The 22,227-nt window shown below is 46.8% G+C and overlaps 1 long non-coding RNA gene across 1 annotated transcript; it reads left to right on the top strand.

Annotated features, from left to right (window-relative positions):
* The first annotated feature begins 257 nt into the window (after positions 1 to 257).
* Positions 258 to 20,435, top strand: LOC127686756 (uncharacterized). The gene is made up of 4 exons (XR_007978238.1): positions 258 to 392; positions 19,242 to 19,385; positions 19,886 to 20,031; positions 20,163 to 20,435. It is a non-coding gene; the product is annotated as an uncharacterized LOC127686756 (long non-coding RNA).
* Positions 20,436 to 22,227: the final 1,792 nt, after the last annotated feature.

The raw sequence follows: 22,227 nt of genomic DNA, 5'->3' as shown, positions 1-22,227 counted from the left end.
GAGGCCTTCTGGCTTTAATATCAAGTCCTGGCATGAGTAGGTAGCCATTTCAGAAAGGCTGAGTCATTTATAAATTTGTTCACAGGGAGCCAGGCTCCGAGAAGCACAGTCACACGTGTGATGTAAACAGCGAAGCTGAGGCTGGATGTGAGGGTGTTAGCGCTGTCTGTCACTGGGCTAGGGAAGAAGGACGTGCTGACTCAGTCGATGGTCACAGATTCTGCTGAGTGTTGCGAATTACCGGTTTGGCATGGGACCCAAAATGGCTTTCTACCAAATTGCTGGTGGAAGAAAAAACCGTGCTGGGGGCAGCAGAGTGGCTCAGAGTGAGTGTCTGGGAGCTGCTTGTAGGAGGCTGCGGAGGTTTGAGAGTGTCAACACGGCTTCCTGAGGTGGGCAGTTGATAGTTTACTAGCTGTTCCCTGAAGGGGGAAGGAGGGGTGTTCCTCTGTCCCAGTCACTACTGCCCACTGGGTGGGCACAGCATCTAGAAGGGAGAATCTGCAAGGACATGGTTATTGGGTGGGTGGGAGAATCTGGTGAAGATATGTTGTTTTTCCAGTTAGTTCTGGAGGACAGAATTGTCAAGATGGGGGAATGATAGTTACATTTTGTCTGGAGGCTCAAGTAGAAGGAGGGGGTGCTGGTAACCCTCCCAGCTGTTTCGTTAGCAAAGAAGATGAAATTTCTCTTTGGCCATTGGCTACTGTCTTTCTGTTACCTGGGCTACTTCCTTCCTCCTTTATTTCCATGAAGGGAGAAGGGTGAGCCGATATCTGTACTTATCAGTCATCTCTGCCAGAGATTCTGCTGGCTGCTCTGTTTTAAGCAGGTGACTTTCTGATTTTTGTAATCTGGGCCTGGAGGTCTGAAGACAATTGGGTAGGGTGCTCTGGGAGCCATGGGAAGAAATTGCTTCTAACAGCTGCAGACAACCTTCTGTGTGTATGGGTGGGGTGGGGTGGGGTGGGGGCATAATCCCCTTCATCCTGGCTTTGTTTTGCTTGATTACCTCTTTAGCAGTGTTGTGTTCATAGCCTTAACAGGTGTAAGACTAAGGTGTCAGACTTAGCCAAGGAAGCAGCTGCCCAAGGACCTTTGTCAGTCCTGATCCACGCAGTTGGAACCTTGCTCTCAGGGATGTCTTGGTCCTAACTGCAGGCCATTGTTCTAGGATTGGGCGCTAGGGAACCATATGTCTTTCTGCTAAAAAGTCTGAAATCAGTCAGGAAGTCTTCCACATCCAAAGGGGACTCCAGAGGAGAAATGGGGAAGGCGGATGAGCCAGAGAGGTGAGCGAGAGCTTCATCGCTGTCTTAGAAAATCATCCCATACCGCTGCAAATCACAGGAAGTCGGGAGAACAGGAACAGCTGGATCCTTTTCGTCACCTTAGCTTGCTGTTATCTTAAGTAAATACACTACACTTTGAGAGTGTCTAGAGATGGTGGAAGGAACTGTGGTGGGCCTGGAGACCCTGGATTTTTTTAGACTGAATCTGACTGGTTGTGGAACTCTGCACAAGTTTATTTGGCTCTATCAAGTTTACTTTTTGTGCGTGCGTGCGTGCGTGCGTGTGTGTGTGTGTGTGTGTGTGTGTGTGCACGCGCGCTCGAGCGCGTGAGTGTGTGTTGGGAGAGTGTGGTGAACATGGAGTGGGTGGTCTATTTCCTATGACTCACGGGTTACAGCATGATCATGTCTCACACACACACTGAAGATGGTTGATTGCTCTCAGGAGTGGTACACACTCCCTCTCCAGCCTCCTTAACAGGTTATCATGCTGACTTGACTAACACAACTCCCATCTGGACACAGTCCAAACGCCAGATGTGCTCCCCCCCCCCCATTAGTGTCGGTCTGGGGAATGTTTCCATGATGGAAAGGTCAGTGTGGGCTGCAAGTGCCCAGAGTGGGTGACTGCCCCACCCTGTGTCAGCTGCATGAGCAGAACCTCCAGTTATCTCATTGGCCAAGGGATGGGAAGAAAGGATCGCAGATTGAGGAGGGCCTGGCTTCATTTGCCTGCTTTCTCTGTTTCTGTCTCTCCCTCTCTCTGTTTGCTTTTCACATAAAATCAGGATGTGATTTCTCCACTAGGAAGACAGTCTGGGATAATTGAGGCTGCAGGCCCTGTTGGTGTGTAACTGAAAACTCTCAATTCTTCCTTTAGATCTGCCACGCGCTCACGCCTCTTGTGATTTTCTTCCGGGCAGGCGTCACCTCCACTATGGAAAGAAAATAAATGATCAATAATGCTTCGATGGGCTGGGCTACCCTGTTTTAGCCTATTTTCAGGTCATTTTAAGTATCGTTTCTACACTTTAGACAGGCTTTCATGTTTAATTTCATGCATGTAGAGCCGTGCAAGACTTTTCTCTAGGTAGCAATGAAAATTAAATACAATTGAGTTTGATGTGTACCTTATTGATTCCAGACCTATTTCAGTAGACTGTGACACTTCAGCGACCTGCAAATTCTGCACATTAGAGTTCATATTTTATACAAACTCCATATACACCCAAGGTGTGGATTTGCAAGCAAGATCCACCTTCCAACAAAAGATACAGGCCCCGTCAGAGGATAAATGGTGCTAATGACGATACATTGCAAATGGTATTTATGGTCACCCCTTAGGAAGTAAGACTCATGAATGATTTCATGGCAATTACACCCCAAATAGAGCAATCATTTTCTAAATTCCAAATTCTTCCTTTTGTTCTCTGCTTGTCACATCTTGTCTTGTGTGTCACCACAGCTCCATGTCAGGGGGATAAGGCAGGAGGAGAGGCTGTGTGTGAATGGACTTGAGAAATGCTTAGTGGAGAAAATTCTCAGTGGTTTTTTTTGTTTCGTGGCATTGCCTTTTCTGTAGTGCATGGCTCCTCTGGTGAGGGTCTCTTCAGAGAAGACCACGTGAGCAGAGCAAGGCAAGCCTGGCGGATCTGGTTGCTGAGGGCGTTATGGTGGCAAGTGTCTCTTCTGCAATGTGACCAAGAATCACAGACTTTGTTTAGCCCAAAGAAGAAGAAAGGGAATGTTCACCGGAGACCAAGGCCTTCCAAGGCTGTGGGGTGGGGTGGGGGGGAGGGAGGAGGAGGGCTGGGAGGAGGGAGGAGGAGAGCTGGGAGGAGGATGAGGGGTTGGGTGAAGGAGAAGAAAGTATCTTCTGCCAGCTGTGTAGGCAGCAGAGGTGGGTCAGGAGGGCTTATGGAGATGTGGTATTCCCCATTGGTGTGCGTGTGTGCGTGCATGGGTGTATGTGCGTGCGCAAGTGCATGTGTGTGTGTGTGTGTATGTGTGTGTGTGTGTGAGACAAGACCACTTGTAAAATGACTCCTGGTATTGGTCTATAGCAGAGGCTCTCAACTTTGGCCGTGGCAATAGAACCACCTGGAGAGCTTTTATGATGCTGATGTCCGGGACCCTTTTAGTTCTGTCAGCATCTTTGGGGTGGGTGGAGTAATCCCAGCCCGAGGCAGGTTTCTTTTTTAAGGTTCCCCTGGTAATTCCAACAGACGTCCGGCTCCCAGGCTGGGACCTTCTGATGTAGGATTGCCTGAGTCAGAGTGAGGATGGAGCACAGGCAGCAGGGTCTCACCAGAGACTTGTTAAGTAGGCGGTTCTCCATCCCTACCCTGGACTTACTGAGTCACCATCTGCATTTTAGCAGGATCCCTGGGAGATCAGAAGCGTATTAAAGTGTGGGGAACTGTGCCTCTCAAACTTTGTGGCATATGAAAATCACCTGGAAAGCTTTAAAAGGCCCCAAATGTCCAGGCCACAATCTCATACCAATGAATTCAGGATTGTTAAGGGTAGTGCAAGCAGCATCCATTACACACACACACACACACACACACACACACACACACACACACACACACACACACACACACAGAGAGAGAGAGAGAGAGAGAGAGAGAGAGAGAGAGAGAGAGAGAGGTTTCAGGTGACTCCAATGCATACAGATAACACAGTACAGGCTCCATATTAGGATTACCTGGGGAGTCTTTGAATAGCCTGACACTTGAACTCCACTCTTAGAAAGTCTGATTTAACTGGTCTGGGATGGGAGCGAAAATATTTCTAGATGATTCAAATACACTGCCAGCTATAGCCTCTGTTAAGAATGTTAGTCCAGCTTCATTAAAGGGACACAGGCTTAAAAATATTACCACACACTTGTAGATCTGGTCTCGGAGCTTTGATATTCAATCTCCTTACATGTGATTGCAACTATGCTTGTATTTTTTTATATGAATCCAAATACTTGTGTATGCTTTTAGTTCTCTAAAACAAAAGGAAAAAAAGTTTCTTTTGAAAAATTTAGCCATGGGGCTGGAGAGATGGCTTAGTGGTTAAAATCACACATTGTTGTTTTTCAGGTCCCGAGTTCAATTCCCGGTATCCCACATGGAGGCCTGTAACCAGCTATAACTGTCCTCTTGTGTAATTCTTGTGGGATCTGATGCCCCTTTCTGGTTGTGCAAATATAAATTCGAACAAAGTATCTGTACATTTACAAATGCATAACCAAATAAACCTTAAAAAAAAAAAAGACAAACTCAACTTCACTACAGTTGATTTCATGGACAGAAGTGCTGGAGTACACCTGGGCCTCAGGAGATGCTATGGAGTTGAGAGGAGTTGAAGTATGAATAGTGAAGGTGGGGAGCTCAGATGGGGGAAGGGAGGCCGCAGGGAGGAGCCCACGGTAGTATTTTGATTGTTTCTGTTTCCAACAGGACTACAGAATGAAGTGGCTTTAAAGTAGTTTCTGGTTTATCAAATAAATGACAATTAGCCCAGTTAAAGGTAAAATTCAGATAAACAGTAAATACTGATTTTTGGCTCAGGTTTGTGCTATATATTTGGGACATAGTTACACCAGACAATTATTCGCAATTCTACTATTACTGTATATTCTTAGTTTTATCATAGCTGTCTTCTACAGGAAACCTGAAATTCTCAATCTTGGAAGATCTACGTATGTGTGTGTGTGTCCACAACTCAGTGTTGTGAATAATGCCCTTGAACTTCACTCTGATAGGCTCTTGGCAATCCTTAGGGTTGAATTTCCAGGGAGATCCTCAGAAGCACCTTCTTCTCCAGATGGTACTTGTTCAGCTCAGGAAAACCATGTCCAAAGAGAGGGTTCCTAGTGGACTAGCTGGTCACATTGAGTGGTGGTGGACCATGGGTAGGATAGGAGGCCAGCGAGTAAAGTTCTGTCACCAGTTACAGCTTTAGCATTTTTCTGAGCTGCTGCACTGTGTCTGAGCCCCGTATGTCTGACTTGCAGCAGAGGTTGCTGCACTGAAACCTGTTCTGAGTAAAAAGAGCAGTTTCCTATCCCATTTAGCTTGGAACAGCTCGTCGTGTGATGGATTCCCAATGGGAAGGGGAATGAGGGATGGAGAAGGGGAGGCTGGGAATAGGAAAGAAATATGCTAGCACGAGAAGCACAAACCTTACTACAGAGTTGTGCAAGATGAGCTATCTGTCTCTATCTATCTATCTATCTATCTATCTATCTATCTATCTATCTGTCACATGTCTGTCTATCTATCTATCTATCTATCTATCTATCTATCTATCTACCTACCTATCTATCTACCTATCTATCATCTATCTATCCCATCCATCCATCCATCCATCCATCCATCCATCCATCCATCCATCCATCATCTATTTTCATACCGTTAATTTCATGGCTGGGGCTATTATGCAAGATATAGGCTGACCAGAAACTCTCCCTGGGCTTATTCTGCCAACCTACCCTAAGATGGTCTGGTGCTGATCTGTTGATCAATGCAGCAGCTCTCCTCAGCCAGTGTGAGGGTCAGGAGGCGTGTACCCAGTGCTGGAGTTCAGGTTGCCACACCTGGATGCCACAGCTTGTTTTCCCTGGGTGCTTTAGTGGTCCTGGGTGCTCTGTTGAGGCTCATGGGCAAGTCAGACTCCCGGCGTGGCTGAGACGTCCTTGCTTAGACTGTCTCCTATTGGAGTCTCTTCTCTCCTTACACCACTGCCTTCCCAGAGTGATAAATCACTACAGTTTAAACCAAGGTCATAGGCTTGGTTTTGTGTTTCTTCTGGGATTTGAGCCTGGAGAAAGGCAGGCTCTTCTGTCCTTCTCTGCCTTGGAGTCTTCCTACATCCTTTTCCTGGCGGGTTTCGTTGTGGAGTGCTGGTCTTTCCAGAACATCTCTTCTGAGCACCCTAGAGTCACTGTGGAGAGAAATGTCAATATTTCACGGACAATTAAAATGATAAATGGGTGTTTTGCCTCCCTGGCTATTTAGTTGAGAGCAGGAACAGTCAGGGGCTCTGGAAGATTGGGAGAGAAGCCAGGAACGGGGAGAGAGCAGCTTCAGCACAGAGTGACCTTAACTCTCACTCACAAGGACCCTGCAACGAAGAGTCCTCCTTTAGACATTGCTGGGGCCTAGGTCGCGGAGCAGCTGTAGCAAGTAGTCAGTGGAGCTGGGTCTGGTGCTGGCTCTGGTGCTGGCTCTGTGGAGTCTGCTTGTTAGTTTTTGGCCAGTCTGACCATTAGCGTCTAGCCTGTTGTCTTAGAGTTTGAGAAACCTGACTGCCAGAGGGAGAGAACTGGCTTGGCTTCCCAGGCCACAACCCTCTTTGGAATCTAAAATGGAAACACAGTGAAGTCACATATATTGTGTCCTGTCATCAAGGTTGTGTCAGGTTCCGAGAACTATGGGGGATGGGCTTGAATAACCTCTGGGTTACGGCTTACCTTCTTATTATCCCAGCCCTAGAAGAGAATAGCTTTACTCACAGGGTTCCCTTCCCCGGCTGACATACATATCCCAGTGAGGCAAGGGCGGGGGCTGGGCCTCGATGGCTAGTTATTGGCTATCTGACTCCTATTTCCCTCTGGCTAGCTCTGATGCTCTTGTGGTCCAAGGTCCACAAGACATTCCTGTGGCTAGTGCCCGGGAGACTCCAGGGCGACTCTGTGAGGGGATGGGAAGAGCCGGGGGTCAGAGCATAGAGCCAGGGTGTGTATGTGAACAGGGGAGAAGACAGGCAGCTCAAGAGGAGGCAGGGCTGGATGGCTGGAGAAGGAGCAGGGTCCAGCGCGTGGTCAGCCTCTGCTCTTCATCACTTATTGGCCTTCTCCTCGCATTCTGCCATTTCTCGTGCTCTGGGACAAGGTCTAAAGTGGGCGCTGGGAGGAGACGGTCCCTAGCAGCTGCCAACCGTCTCAGTCCAGGGTGGTCACAGGGCTGCTTGGCTACACATCTCCTCTTGGTTTGGCCCTGCTTCTAATCCCCATGTTGCCTGATGCCAGTACCTGGCTCCGGGCTCAAGCGTTCTGCTCCTGGGCTCGATCCAGGCATCATTTGGAGTTGTGGAGGTGAGTCTGCCTGTGCGTATGTGTGCGCGTATGCATGTCTGGATCTACACACTTAACTAAATATTTATTGGTCCCAAGTGAGGCACAAATTCCACAGTCCATTCCAACCTTGAACTTATGTGATTGGAAAAAGTGCCCAAGTATAATTTGTCAAATGTGAATAATTCTCCCCACCCTTCAGGCCCAGCATGTGGATCCTATACTCTCTTTTGAGAAGTCTTCTGTGGACTCCCCCCACCCCACCCCACCCCACCCCACCCCACCCCGTGTCTCCTTCCCCCGATAGGCTTCTGTAGCAGAGTGTGCTTCTTGTAGCCTGTTCTGAGGTCTGTTACTTCTGCACACAGTTTGAAGCATTTGCCTGCTGACCCTGGGGAGCAGGAACCAAAATTACGGAGGTGTCGAGATTCTGGTTCAATTCTTGACTCTCCCACGCTGCAGCGCTGGGCTAGCTGAATCTCTGGGACTCTGTTTGTCTTCATTTGGTGGTCGTGGGTTTGTGTGCACATGAGCAGAACATAGTCCAGACCCAGTTCTTTCTGGTCTTAGCTCCTGTCTCTGTTCTCTCTTCAGTTGCTGCCACAGGGCTGGGCTTGTGGTTGCTCCTCGAAAAGGTGGTGCCGACTGATTAATGATTATGGAGCCTGCAATTATTGGGGTGAAGTCCCTAAACAGAGAGCCAGCTCTAAGCAAACCCATTAATTAGGGGCCTGTTTGCAGTCTTTTTGTCCTGGCCTGTCATGTGTTAGCTCAGGGGGCACTTTGTAACCCCAGAGCCCACCCTCCTAGAGGTCATTCTGGCAAAATAATGGCCTAGGAGAAGCTTAGGCTTGAGGTGTGCAATTCCCACCTACTCGTGACCCTCACGCCCACCCTCCTCTCCCCACTCTAGTTCTGGTCCAATAAACAAGTTAGCAGGTGACAAACACAGCCCTAATAAAGAAGGCCTCCGGCTTAGGACAGCAGCAAGCCTAAACTAATGGACTTTTACTGGGGTGTAGGGACTCCCTGGGGGAGGGGCTGACCTGAGTGACCTTCAGGCTGAGAGGACCAGCTTCTTTTTAAGCTTTAGAATATATTAAAAATATAAACAAGTAAAAACCCCTAAAGAATCCTCTGAAACCTTCAAAATAGAGCATTATAAAAACTTGGATCTGGAGAGATAGCTCTGGGGTTGAAGAGCGCTGGCTACCCTTCTGGAGGATCTGGGCTTAAACTCCAGTATCTACATGGCTACTCAAAGCTGGCTGTCACTGCGCTTCTAGACCTGATACCTTCACACAGACAGACATGCGGGTAATGCACATAACATAAAAATTAAATTAAGCTTTAAAAATATTATAATTTAAGTATTTATGCTACTCAGATCACAAAGTTCGATCTCTAGATGTAATAAGATTGCAGTATTTCATAATAATTTCAAGACAGGAAGTATGCACTGTTCACCAGTCAATGGTGAAGTATACGATGGGATGTAGATCGGAAGTAACATGGTGGAGGCCTTCTCGTCCTGCGCTAATGGTCACCCTACGTCACAGGCACTGTTCAAGGCAGCAGCTCAAAGCCCAGGGCTTTTTCTTTACTGGACCACACTGAAGACCCGTCAGAGCTAATCCGGACCCTAGACAAAGATTTGGGGGTGACCCCGTCTCACAGGAAAGGGGAGTTCCACAAGCTCATGCATGAGCTGGGCGACTCTGGCTTCCTGCCAAGGGGTGTGGCCCTTGTTGGTAGAGGTCCATGCTGAGCCCAGGCTCCAGCATCCTGCACGTTGAGTATGCACTCTTGTCTGCCTTAGACACAGCCTGTCTTCAAGCTCTTTCTTGATGTCCTGTGAGCTGGGGCTTCCTTTCCCATTCAATGGCCTCAACATCAACAGGTGAGAACTTCACATATAGGCTGTCATAAATAGCTTTAAGAAGCGCTCCAAGAGTGGCCTCTTCTCTTGGGCGCCTCTCCATCCCAGAGCATATTATAGAACGATTGTATCTGTTCGTCTGCCTTTGTCCCCACAGTCTGTGAGATGTGAGCATCTTTGTGTGCTGGTCCAGAGAGAGCAAGGACAGAAGTATCCCACTGGCTGAGGGCTTGACTGCCTCTGTTGGCCATGTTTAACCCAACAGAATGCATCCCTCCCAGCCCCAGGCTGGTATGCTTGGTGGTTTTGCTTCTTGATGAGTGCTTTCCTGTTTTACAAATCTCTGTCCCTAGAAGCCGATGTTCGTCCTTCTTCTTCTTCTTCTTTTTAAATCAGGGCACATCTGGTTGTTGGTACTTGTTGCTTAGTTAGAAAGTCTTAAAACAGCATGAAATTGTTAGCACGTTGCTCTGGCCTGCCAAGCTGTTCATGAGACCCAGGCTTTGGTGGATTTAGTTTTCTGTTTGTTTTCTGTTTTCATGCAGTTTAGAAAATTGGTCTGTGACAACCTACGGGTAAATGAGCCTGCCTCAGGCTCCACCGCGGAGAGGCAAGTCTGCCCTGAGCTCTGTGGGAGGAGGGGACTTAGAGCCCAAGCCTGCTGCTGGCTTCCTGCCTTGCCTTTTGGATTGACACTCTAGCTAATTTGGTGCGTGTGGGGAATACGAATGCCCAAAGGTTGTGGGGAGGGCTTGGGAGAGACTGGCTGCATCTCCTCATAAGGAGACTTTCATGGACTAGCATGAGTTCCACAAGAGACAGACAGACGTGCTTTCCCTAAATGCTGGGGGATGGGAGTAAGGGAATCCTTCGCTGAGCATTTGGTTCCTCTGCTGTCTTTTGAGTGTGGGCACTGCCAAAAACCATCTTTCCCCACATGGCTCCAATATGCCATCTCTCCTCCCTCTTCTCGGTAGCTCTTGCCTCTTGGCAGATTTCCTTTCTGGAAAGAATCGCATGTGGGGAATGCCTAGGCTGTGGTATTTCTCTTTGGGTGGTAGTTGCTCTCTGACAGGGTCTGTGAGCCCAGCCAGCACTGCTTCTGGACAGTGATACTAGGTACTGGGCAAAGCAGGTTACAAATGTCTCTAGTGCCCCACGTGGCATGCAGTTTGACTTCAGGCAGGGGGAGATGGGATTCAGAAACAGCTCTTTGTTCAAAATGCCAACAGCATCCTTTCCTTCTGGTCCCCCAGAAGTACCACACCTACTCCTAGGTGCTAGATTGATTGGATATCGTTCCTTTTGTGCTTTTCAGCAGTTAAGATCCCCATTTTAACCTTCTACTTCATCAAATATCCCAGATCTTTGTGAGCAGCATATCAGAAACCTCACACTGGTGCTCAGCATTCTGACGGTGAAGATTTTACAACTCACGCTAGAGGCCCCAAGGTTGGACATTCAACCTCTTTTGGGGACTGAGGTAATTGCACCTTAAACATCTGTGTTCTCCAAAAGAGTCATGCTTGGTTGTCCCCTGTAACACCCCAGATGTTGAACCTGTGACTCACCCGCACCATATTGACTGACAGTGGGTGGCTTTTTCATAAAGAGACATCTGTAACTGTCTCCTCATTCCTTGAGCCTAGGAGGACTCATGACTCAGGAGGAGTGAGGATTACAGCACATTGACTAAGCTTTGCGTGGTGGTGGAATCTCACCCTCTTCCCATGCTTTCTTGCTTTTTCATATTGTAACTCTGAGCTGAGGAATGTCAAGGTGTGAAGCCAATCAAGGCCAAGTCCCTTTGTCACCATTGGCAGTTTTGATACATATATTGAGATGGTCTTTAATTTTAAAGAAAGAGAAGAGGGGAGAATGAGCATAAGGAGCTTTGAAAGAACTCATGGATTTCAATTCCTCAAGCAGACAGGGATCATAAACAGCCAGTGGGCTAACCTTTAACTCAGTGCATCTCCTGAGCTGAGAAAATGTAGCTCCCGTGGCCCTTAGGGTATATCCCTTGTCTCCTCCTCACAAGGAAGAAGTCAAGGCAGTGTCTCTGTCCTGCCTGCAGCCTAGACTGGTGCTCTGGGGACTCATAACTGGGTCGTCTGGAGCCTGCGGGATTTCCAGAAACTGTAATTAGACTCTTGCGTGTGTTTTTGTTTTTCCTGGGGAGTGGATTCGTTGATTTGATTAGATTCATAGAGAGGTCAGTGACTTCGTTCTGAAGATTGCTGAAAGTGAAGTTCATGTGAGAAAACTTAAAATACATACACACACACATGGATAATACATATACATACTGCCCATTTCTGTGTTGGTTAGGAGAAGGCCTTGGGCCAGGATGAAACAAGTCCATTATACAGTAAGACCAAGTGGCCCCCACTCACGGGCTATGGAGACTTCTCCAGGCATACATACATACATACATATATATATACCATATACACATACAGCATATTCATATATACATATATTATATACATAACACATACATATACTCATACATATATACATATACATACATGTGTGTGTGTGTATGCATATATGTCTCACTGTGTTGCCCTGAAGGTTCCTTTGAACATACAGAGATCGGCCTGCTTCTGCCCCTCTGAAGGCTAATGTTAAAGGCATGTGCTAAGTTGTTCTAAGAAAACCCTGTCTTAAAAACATGTGCTAGGATAATTTTTACTTCCTCTGAAGAGAAGGGTCTGCTCTTCCCCTGTAACTTAATTTTTACGGTTCATGACAGCATTAGAACATTTCTTCCATTTATATTTTCAGTTATTCAACCTCAGTCAGTCTAGTTTTATGTGACGGATAAAGGAGGAATTGGATGGATTCACTGATCATTTTTTTCCTCCCCCACCCCTCCATTATTGAAAAACCTCCAAGGGTTGTTTCAGCTATGGTAAGAGTTTGCACACAGGGAAAGCCTTTTCCTGAGAGTAACAATGGTCCGTACATTAGTAGGACCAGTATTCTTGGTGGTCAAACTGCCCATTTCTGTGTTGGTTAGGAGAAGGCCTTGGGCCAGGACGAAACAAGCCCATTATACAGTAAGACCAAGTGGCTCCCACTCACGAGCTATGGAGACTTCTCCAGGCAGGACATAGTTAATAGATACAGACACACAGTCTGTACAAGTCAGCGAGTTAGAAAGACTCCTGGGAGCCCTGCCGTTAGTTCTTCTGTCACCAAAACATGAGTCATCTGTGAAGTCATCTTCTGTCAGGCCCCGAGGGCTCCCCTCTACCACAGAGTAACTTAGAACACTGCCTCTCACTGTAGGGCCCTTAGAGAGTCCTTGGCTTTAGAAACAGCTGTGCCTCTCAGCCTCACCGGCCTCATGAATTCCTGGGAGGACAGAGTTGTCTTAAGGAGAGGGGAGAGGGGATTAAAAAGAGGTGGTGGCATACTGGATAAAGCAGGGATTAGAAAAACATTGTGGCCTTTGCCAAAAGACTCACTGGGGGCAGGGGTGTGCTTCCTGACTGTGGGGTGTGCTTCCTGAGTCCTAAGTTAGCAACATTAGGGCACTTCTGATCTGGTTCCCATCACTTCCAGACACTTCTGTGTGTTCCCACATGACACCTAGGACTTGGAAAGGGAACATGGAAGCAACCGAATTGACTTGTTCTTATTGAGACTCTAAGCTGGTCTTCCCTGAGCTTACACTTGGTCCAGCCCAACTCACTAAGATAATATTGGGTCCAATGTGCCTTTAGAGGGTCCTGATGACAGGCCGGTAACTTGTAGAAATCATCTTTGAAATGTAGGTGACCCCATGCTATGTGCTGTCTTTTGTCCCTATCTTGCCAATAGAGAAGCAGGGCCAGAACTCTAGCAATCAGCTTGGAGTGGAGGGTGAGGGCTGTACTTTAGGCACGGTGGATTCTGGACAGAGAGCAGAGAACTCTGACTGGCATCTCCAGTTTAAACTCCTGTCCTGTAAGTCACTGTTAGCCTGGGGTTTTCTGCCACATGATGCAGTCTATTTCACGGTCATACTTAGGGGTTCAGGATCAGATTACCTGGTCTGAATGAAATTCCACCCTTGTCATTGTATAGACCTTAATTTGGCCAAATCTTATAACCTTCAAAATCTTTCAGTTTTCTTCAGGCCAGTATTGTACTTACATATATGTGTTACATGTAAGTAGTATGTGTTATACATAGTATTGCAAATATTACGTATGTAGCATGGGAACTGGCCATATGTCTCAGTGAGTAAAGGCCCTTGGCCTGGTTTGAATATGCTTGGCCAACAGAGTGACACTGTCCAGAGGTGTGGCCTTGTTGGAGAGGTGTGGCCTTGTTGGAGTAGGAGTGTCACTGTAGGTGTGGTCTTTAAGACCCTATCCTAACTTCCTGGAAGTGAACCTTCACTAGCAGCCTTCAGCTGGAGATGTAGAACTCTCAGCTCCTCCTGCACCATGCCTGCCTTAATGATAATGGACTGAACCTTGGAACCAGCCCCAATGAAATGTTGTCCTTATAAGCGTTGCCTTGGTCACTGTGTCTGTTCATAGCAGTAGAACCCTAAGACAGACCTTATCATATAAATCTGGTGGGTAACTTGAATTCAGTCCCTGGAACCTATATAAAGGGGGAGAGAATCGGGTCTACAAAGTTGTCCTCTGACCACCACATCCTATGTGCACGCATGTGCACATGCACACGCACAAATATTAAGGCACACAATATATGCTAAGCACTCAAGAAACATTTGCTGTTTCATTGTTACCATCATCCTTACCCTGTGACATCTACAATTTCAGAGCACTCTACAATTACCTGGGGTAGCTAGAAGTCACATGTTCAGAGCCTGGAGCCCGTATGACTCATATCCAGAGAAATGACCTACCTTTTCTTGCCACCTTGAAAACAGAGATGACAAGATATGCTTATTGGGAAGACTGAATGAGAAAATGCATGCAAGCAGCATTTAGGGCACCCGAGCACATAAACCACCAAGAAGAGCTGGTTCTGCCCTTCTTGTTCTGTTGGTTCTTCTGTGCTATGGAGATAAATGGGACGTGTATCGCCACTTTCCCACTCAGCTTGGATGGTTGTACAAGCATGGCAGCAGTGTAGGCACAGCTAGTGAAGGGCCATTGGCAGTTCCTGGGCAGTGGTATGACCTGCACTGTGTAAGCCACATGGACGTGGCCAGGTCCGGGTGTCAGGCTTGTCAGGCTTAAGGAGAGAAGACAGGATTCTGAGGGGTCAGGGAAAGTGGATATTGTTTAACAGCATGCCAGGAGCCTTAGTGAGAGGAAGCAGGGAGTGTGGGCTTTCCTGACTGAACTCTGCAATTACCGGGGCATGGAGATGGGGTGGGGGAGCAGAAGCCACAGGCACACGGTAATAGCAATAGCGAGCACTATGAAGACTGTAATAGTCACCTTAAAGAGATGTTTGCAGGGCTCTAACTAAAGAAGATAATGGATAGAGTGTGAGGCATTCAGGGTGGGCCCCTTTCTCCAACCGCATCCTCCTGGGCAAATCCTTGTTGTCTCATGAGTTTTCTGCCCTTGCAGATGCAGTGTATCTGAGTTCTATGTACAGGGACCCAAGTCCAGGGCCTTATATGGCCATGGCAGTACTAGGTGGTTTCCTATGGATGAGTAAGTTGTGAGATGCATGTGTGGGTTTGTACCTGTGTGTGTGTGTGTGTGTGTGTGTGTGTGTGTGTGTGTATGTGTGTGTGTGTGTGTGTGTATGTGTATGTGTGTGTGCACGCACATCTCTGTCTAAGGCATGGTGTGAATGGGGGCCTGAGAGTCCTATATCCACAGCCTGCTCTTCAAGCTTTCCTGAAGCATTTAGAAATTCCTGCTGGCCATAGAACAGGTCAGTTCTCCACTCCCTTCTTTGCAGACTCTTGAACAAACACAACATCTTACTCCCAGACAAAGAGTGCATTCTCTCTTCCTCTTTGCTTTTTCTGAAGGAACCCTTTAGGAGTTATTTCAGAGTGGATCTGTGTTTAGTTAACTCAGTCATTTTCTGGAACTATCTTTCCTTTGTCCTCAGGTTCAGGCACGAGGCAGATGAGTGGAAAGGATTGGACAGACTTTTTCTTCAGTGCTGATGAGATGTCGCTCCTTTATCCTTGGACATCGATCACTGTTGAGACCAGGAGGCTGATAGCGATTGCGTAAACATTTCTTTGAAGATAATCAATCTCGACTCTCCAGTATCTTAAAAACGCTATCATTTTCCTTGATGTTCTGCGGTCTCACAGTCACGTGCCTGAGTGTATATTTGTCTTAGTCTGTGTGCTTTTGTAACTCAAGGCTCAGAAACTTTGCTCAGATCTGGAAATCCCCAGCCACCATCGGTCTGCATGCCTTCCCCTGCCCTTCTTCAGCCCTCTTTCCACAGCCTCTGTGGACAGAATCAGGCCTGGATCATCCTGGTTTCTCTATTTCTTTTTCATGTTTTAAAAACCCTGCTTATTGTCAGAGGCAATGGCACATGAACACATATCTTTATTGCCTACGTGCTGCGTTCTGGATGATTTTTAAAATAAGTTTATTTTGTGTGTATGAATGTTTTGTCTGCATGTCTGTCTGTGTAACATATGTGTACACTACTCACAGAAGGCCAGAAAGCATTGGATTTCCTGGAACTGGAGTTATGGATAGTTATGAGCCACCATGTGAGTGATGGGAATTGAACCTGGGGCCTCTAGGCCTGAGGTTGAACCTGAGGAGCAATAAGTGATTCTAACCTCGGAGTCATTTCTTCGATGCCTGGATGATTTTTTTTAAATGTAGGCCTGTTTTTCTTTTCTTACTCTTTTCAAAAGGCACTTACTTTGTATTGTAGGCTGACCTCTAGCTCTAGATCCTCCTGCCTCTGCCTGCCAAGTGCTGGGGTTATAGTTGTAATTTGTTTTCCTATGGGGTATGGGCAGTCAATTTCTCTACTATCCCTCTGACATAGGAAGGAATATCTAGACCAGGTCATCCTTTCCCAAATAACTTCTTCCTAGATTTCAGTTCCTTGTGATAGATGGAAATGGTGACCTTGACTTCTGTCTTCTTGTGGTGTCCTCCTTCTCCCATAATGCATGGCTTCCCATACTTCTCTGAGAGGAAGCCCATCTGGAAATAGTGGCCATGAGGACTGCCCGTCCAGCACACCTCGGGCAGGGCTGAGGCCTGCATTTCCAGTATGACCAGGAGCTCCCACAGAGCTGACACAGGGTCTCAGTCCAGTGGTCATCTCAACAGAGGATCTTGGTCATTGGTGACCCCCTTCCCCTCCATTCTTTTTTTGGGAAACTAAGAATTTTGGAAAATCCCGTTTCCAGAATCCCATAAAGCCCCTGTAGGCACCAAATCCCATTCTCTTTCTAGCTTTTGTAAGCCCCAGTTATTTAATACCTGAGGAAGACAAAGAATGACTGTATGAGTCACAGACGGGACTGGATGATGGGCCACAGCCAAGAGGACCTGTGTTCCTTACATTTTTCTCTTGTCACCTTGGGTGTGTCATTTCACTGGTTAAAATGGCGTTAAGATCATCCAACATTACAGCCATACTCGAACGACTGGAAAGAAGGGCTGGGTTAAGAAGGGTGAACCTTTAAGGGTAGATACTTCCCTTAAGTTGCAACTTCCAGTTTCACAATAGCCTCACTGGCTGGGACTTGATTTGTTTCTGGTTGCAAAGGAGTCTGGGAAATATAACTATTTGTGGTGCCCAGATGCCTGTGGAAAATGAGGCTTCTGTTGGCCATGAAGAAGGGACTTGACAAGTAACAGTCTCAGTAACTAGAATGTAGGTTTCTATAATTTTAAAGCATCTTCTTTAGTCCTGGATCCGAAGAGGGCAGAGATGAGATACTGATACTGAGATGCAGGGATACTGATGAGAGCATGCAGACACTGATGTCTGGGTGTCCACAGACACACCGGGGCTTGAAAGATGGCTCAGCCATTAAAAGTCAGCTCACAATCAAAAAGTCAAATGCCAGCATCTCCCCCCCCCCCACCCCCCAGAAATAACCAGGAATAACCCATCAGTCAGCAGGGAAGAAAACCCAGGACCAGGGAACTTCTGAGCAGCAAGCACAGATGGAAGCAGGTCGGAGCAGACATTCTGCAAGGTGGGACAGCAAAGCCAGGCTGTGACATGGAGACACCTAGTAGCCTGCCAGGTCAAGGGTGGGGCATACCCGAGGGTGTGCCTGCAGGGTGGGTGAGGGCAGGGTGCTCGGAGTAAGAGAGGACCTCAAGCACCGTGCAGCATCCTGGGACTTCTTGGACCTTTAAGCCAAAAGTCTCAGGCTGGCATGAGAAGGCAGTCTGGACTTTAGATACCCTTTTACAGTAAGCTTTTACAGTAAGACCTAGACTGAGCTGACCCCCAGACCCTAGCAAGCACTACACTGGGTAGCATCATGTAATGCACACACTAGTGACTTAGAGACATATCACGTTTGATGATATGATGAGACAGCCATTTGTGCTGTCCTACATGTGTATGTCCTCTTATGTGTAAATATGTACTTGAATTTCTAACCTTTTCAGTGTGAAACATCTTTTTCACAGAACACCACTGAACTGCGCTTTGGCCTAGTGCTCTTTAGTGTACCCCTCTGAAAGCGATACCACAGACAGAGAAAACAGTTGCCTGGAAGGGTGACTACTCCTTCCACTACTAAACTCAGATTGCCCTGGAGGATACTCAATAAAGAAAACACTGAGGAATGCAATACACGATTCCTCAACACCCTAGGTAGTCCTCTGTAATGATGCTCTTCCAGGGGCTGTTTCTTATAAGGACATTAAAAAAAGATGCTGATGGCATCATACCAAAAGCAGTTAAGCAAAAGCAATTCTGTCGAGGCTGGTCTGACGCACTCCAGGTACCTGTGTTTTAGCAGCTCAGGCAGAACCAGAGATCAGCGCTGGAAAAATCTGGAAGTGTGGAGAACTGCTTATCCTTCAAGCATTCTTCTTGGAATAGTGTTATTTCTCAGCGGGGCGCTTACATAAATATTTAGTAGTGGGACTTCAAACTGAAGTCCCTAGATAGCTTGAAGGCACTGTTCTTTGTTATCCTTTGAGTCTTGAGTCACGTGTCTTAACTGACTATGCAGGCCGGGGTGAACTCTCCATCACTGTCCACCAGCAAGACAAGGACTATCTTCTGAGGTTGCCCAGAGGTTTACTGTGTAAATGAACAAATCAACCAGGCCCCCAAAGTCAACCTCATTTAGCGTAGCTGAAGTAATGCCCATAGTTACGCATGTTTAGGATTGGTCTAACCAGACCCTTGCCCTGGCCAAATAAAATCTTGGCAAAACACCTGAGAGCGCCTGGCTTTGAGCAGTGCTACTGTCAGGATCCCATCCAACACAAACGCCGTGTTAGTGCCAAGGTAACTGAATGAAGTAACTTGTACTGGGTCATTATTTATAAATCAGTGAAAATGCGGAGTGCCTATCAGAGATACTATATTAGTTTTAGGACAGTTGGCTTATGGGCATTCTTTCTAGAAATAATTGGCTAGCATGGCAAATTTATCTTCAGGTCACATCTAATTTGAGGTAATGAGATGTCATGTCCCTGCACGGGAATGTCTGGCTTTTGTTGTGGATGACAGCAGGAAAGTTAGGGTTGACATGAGGATGCCTGAAAGATCATTAGGAAACAAGCCAGAGAGAAGTGATTTCAGAGTGTGTCCCTATTGCACACATCTGGACACCCTTTTAACGGCCAGAAGCCCAAACCCACTGGCATTCCCGTCTGACAGAGTGGGTTCTATCTAGACAGGCGTCCGCACCTCAGGTTCCCCCAGCAGCCCAGGCTAGGGTCCACTCCAGGCCAAGAGCAGCTGCTCATCATCTGATATGCTCTAGAGGCTTGAGCATTACAGTGGTTTGGGATGGGATAATGCAGCTAAAGTTTGGACGCCTCTGACATGTGTGCATTTGATATTTTGGTGAAACATGAATGTCTTTTGTGGACAGTGTTAACCCAGAGTGGAAAAGGAGGCTATTAACGGCCACGAGCATTTGCATTCTTCCATCTTGGAGGTGAGAAGAATTGTGTGTGTATGTGCAAGGAACAGATGCTTCCGTCCCCAAAACTCCCTGGCTAAGCCAACTCCTCGGGTAAGTGAACAGGTAATATTTGGAAAAAGAGACAGCTGGAGAAGTTAGGGTGAAACTTCATTCACATATTTGTGTGTGTGTGTCTGTGTGTGTGTCTGTGTGAGTGTGTGTAAGTGTGTGTATAAACTTAGTGTATAATAAATGAAACATTGCCAACAGAAGAGGGGGGAGAATAGATTATTTAATAAATGAGATAGAGTTTACTGAACATTTAGGAAGGAATGCAGACTCCTCCTCCCCTGCCATCTATAAAAACTAATTCCAGAGAGAACAAAGAGTTAAACTGGAGAAGTAACTCCAGAGTTGGAGATGTAGCTCAGGCATAGTGATTGTTTAGTGTGTGTGAGGTCTTGGGTTTGATTCCCTAGTACTGCAGACATAATAACAACAACAAAATAGCAACACTAACACAGGCTAATGTAGGTGAATATTTCATTAATCTTGGAAGTAGCAAAGGAAACCTCTAAGAAAGAATTTATTGTTGCTTTTGGCTACATAAGAATAGAAACTTGCTTGTCAAGCTAAAGACAACACCAAGGAAATGACAAGTCCAAAGACAGCCTGCTGATGGAGATGGTGTAACTTAGTAGTAGAGAAGATACTGGAACTGATTATCATACCTGCTGGAAGCTACAATACATGACAGGTAACTCAAAGGGACAGGGAGTAATCACAGTAGTCACAGAGAAGAGCCTTCCACTGCAATAGGGAACGAAATGCTAAGGAGGTTTTCTGTTTCTTTGTTTTGTTTGTTTTCTGTTTTTGTTTCCCTCCCAGAAGCCTGCCATAGTTCCCTAGGACTGTAATCCCAGCACTCATGAAGCAGAGGTAGAGGAATCTTGGCAGTGTGAGGCCGGCCTGCTCTACATACGGAATTGGCATTTTGGGGCCGGCCTGCTCTACATACGGAATTGGCAGTCTGAGGCCGGCCTGCTCTACATACGGAATTGGGAGCCAGCCAGAGCTACACTGGAGATTGAGGAAGATTTAACATCTTCCATGGAAGCTGAGTGGTGGCAGCGCATGACTTAATCTCAGCACTCAGGAGGCAGAGGCAGGTGGATCTCTGCGAGTTCGAGGCCAACCTGATCTACAAAGGGAGTTCCAGGACAGCCAGTACTACATAGAGAAACCCTGTATTCACCTCCACACATCCTTAAATCTCCCATGGGGTAGAATTCTTGGTGCCATGTGAACTTATTTTGTTCCATGGGACAACCATGTATTGCAAGCTATCAAAAGTCTCCCGGTGGCAGGGATGTAGCCTGGTTTGTACAGTACTTCCTTCCCTAACATGCACAAAGTCCCCAGTGTGAGCTATAGTGCTACACACAACTGAGTACCACAGTACACACCTGTAATCCCAGGTCACACAACTGAGTACCACAATACACACCTGTAATCCCAGGTCAAGAGTTCAAAGTCATTCTCTGCTATATAGTGAGTTGGAGGCCAGTTTGGGTTATACGAGCCCTGTCTAAAAGAATATTTTTTTTCCAAGCAGAAGTGGTAGTGTATGCCTTAATCCCAATACTGAGAAGGAAGAGACAGGCAGCTCTCTGTAAGTTCAGGGCCAGCATGGCCCACATAGCAAGATCCTGGCCAGCTGGGGCTGCACAGAGAGACCTCCTATTCAAAACAAACAAAGAAACAGACAGACAAACAAACAAACAAAGATAGACAGATGGACTGTCATTGTGGAGCTGGTTCAGCAGTTAAAACTGTGTGTTGCTCCTGCTGATGACCTGAACTCAGCTCCTAGCACCCATATTAGATGGTTCACAATGACCTGTCCAGCTCCAGGTGACCTGACTTCCTCTTCTGGATTCTGCAAGCACCTGCATTCGTACATGTACATACCCACACATAGACATAGGAATACACATCATTTAAAGAAAACCTTAATTTTTTTTCAATGTGCAAATCACCTAGAGCCACAGAAAACTTGGGAACATTATTGTAGCCAGACAGTTGGATACGTATCCCTGCAGGCATGAGGAGGGCTGTATTTTGAAGTGTTTTTTATGAGGATAAATTTAAAAACTGGAATGCCTATCTTTGGGAATAGCTCGGAATGAGGCTGTATGTTTCTGAACTTAAAACACATGGGAGATACACCGAGACACAGCCACGTGGGAAGCTGCAAGTGGCCGTGGCACAGGCGTGGCAGGACTCCTATGTTCATCTAGGTTCATAGATTTGGAAGAAGCATCACACTATGTGTCTGAGCCCTCTTTTGCTGAGAACATATTAATGTGGTGGGCTGGGAAGGGTCTGGGGAGGATCTGGGGAGGAAATGGGGAGGGGCTGGGGAGGAGTTATGGAGGAGCTGGGAGGGTTTATGGAGGGATTGGGGTGGGGCAGGGAGGGGCTGAAGAGGGGTTATGGAGGGGCTTGGGAGAGGCTGGGGAGATGCTAGGGAGGCAAATATCTACTTTTGCTTCTACCAGATTCTGTTGTTTAATTCACCCATCTGCATTCATGTATTGCTTTTATGTTTTTTTTTTTTAAATTTAAAATTTAGACAGGAAGACAAGAATATGTTGTTATACTTTAAACAACAAACACACAGAGTAGCACAGCAGTGGCTTAGACCTTAGAATCAAGTGAGGCAGGGCTGTGGAGGAGGCTCAGTGCGTTTGCCTTGGAAGCCTGAGGACCTGAGTTCAGTGTCTGGAGCACACTTAAAGGCAAAAGGGAGGACTCACTTCCAGAGTTGCCCTCTGACCTCTGCATGGGTGCTGGGCGTGCATGCTCCCCCACGATAGTAGACACATAACAAAATAAAACGAGTGCACAGCTCCGCCTCTTCACTTATGTGCCTCTCAGTAAATATTGTATT

This window comes from Apodemus sylvaticus, chromosome 6, assembly GCF_947179515.1.
Source record: "Apodemus sylvaticus chromosome 6, mApoSyl1.1, whole genome shotgun sequence".
Classification (NCBI taxonomy): domain Eukaryota; kingdom Metazoa; phylum Chordata; class Mammalia; order Rodentia; family Muridae; genus Apodemus; species Apodemus sylvaticus.
Note: the sequence above shows the minus strand (reverse complement) of the source record. Positions and strands in the feature narration are given on the sequence as shown.